This window comes from Nematolebias whitei, chromosome 23 (genome assembly GCF_014905685.2).
Source record: "Nematolebias whitei isolate Nwh7 chromosome 23, NemWhi1, whole genome shotgun sequence".
Classification (NCBI taxonomy): Eukaryota; Metazoa; Chordata; class Actinopteri; order Cyprinodontiformes; family Rivulidae; genus Nematolebias; species Nematolebias whitei.
In genome coordinates, this window is record NC_056520.1 from 437648 (window position 1) to 439249 (window position 1602).

Below are 1602 nucleotides of genomic sequence, written 5' to 3' on the forward strand. Positions count from 1 at the left end.
CCATCCATCCATCCAACCAACAATTCAGTCATCTATTCATCCATCCATCCATCCAACCATACAGTCATTCATTTTCTTCTTTTTCAGGTTACTGGTGCTCATGTCCAACAGTCACGTTGCAAGAGGCTGGATTATTGTAAAGAAAATGTATATATATATATATATATATACAATTTTTGTCATTTTTTTAAAACTATAACAAGATGCAGGCATATGTGATTATTTTTTGTGTGTGAAGAAATTGAGTATCCAACTTTGAAGAAATAAAGTTAAAGAGAGCCTAATTTATTCTGTGTATTAGCACTAGTATCAACATATTTGCAAAGGAAATGACAGGAAAACTGCTAAAACTATTCATTTTTTCTGTGGATATAACACCCTATGAAATTCAGTTTTGTGTTAGTTTTGTTCAAAGAGTGAAGGAGCTGCTGCAGAGGGACCAACATGTGGCTCCAGAGCCGCAGGTTGCAGACCCCTGAACATGACGAATTAACTCAATTTATATCAATATTTAACATTCTTTATGGTCTGTTTCACAAAAACTAAACTTTATTTAATTCACTGGGACTCTCTAAAGAAGATGGAGATGTTGCATACAAGTTTAAGAAGACTCAAAGGAAAATAAAAATGCAAACAGCTTCAAAATGTGAGAAGTTTGTACTAAAAGTTTCCACCTCAGTCCTCCTGGAAGAGATGTTTAAAAACCTACCGCACGATGGCGCTGTTCTTCAACTCTTTACGTTCATTCAACCTTTATTTGTATGTATGTTTTATTTATTCATTTCATTTCATCCAAACAACAAATATAATACAATTTAAAGAAAAGAAAAAAGATATACAATCACCGAAATAAAATGAAAGGCAGCAGAAGAAGAATGAATTCTTATAATATCTGCCCCTTGTCCCCAAAATATATTCCAAACAAAATTACTATACAAAATATTTCTACAGTTAATGTTTGTTTTCCACTCTTCTTCTCTCTTCACTCCCTTCTGGTCATAAAAAACGTTTTTTGTGTGTTTTTCCGTCAGAAAACTCAACTTTCAGACTTCCAGCTGCTTCTGCTGCTCTCATTTGTGTGACAGCGCCCCCTGCTGGTCGGAACTGGTGTCACAAAGCACCTGTGTTGCCAGATATATAAAAGATGTCGCGTTCTTACGAGCTGTCTAACACACAAAAATAGTTTTTAAGTTTACAACAGTTTTGGCAGTTTGGATAAATTTACATTCTCTTAAGATGAGCGAGGAGGGGAAGCGTTACTCCGCACGTTTGGGTTGAAATACGATCATTTTAAATCGGCTGTGCTATTATTTCGTTCTGGATTATTTGGTAACCCGATCCTTCTGGTCTCTTCCAAACAGTTTAGATAAATCGTGACGTGTGACAGGTTAAAGGTAAGATCAAGAGTTCATTTCAAGTAAAGGGCCTCAGTTTGTCTTATGTTACAGTTCACTTATTGGAATTCATCAAATCACTTGTCACGTTTGCAAGTTTCCCCCACAAATAACATAAAGAGCAACTGATGAAGAGGGAAAAACATTTAAATTATAACTTTCTCCATAATTACGTATTTTACAGCACATTCCTTAATGCTACGAGCTT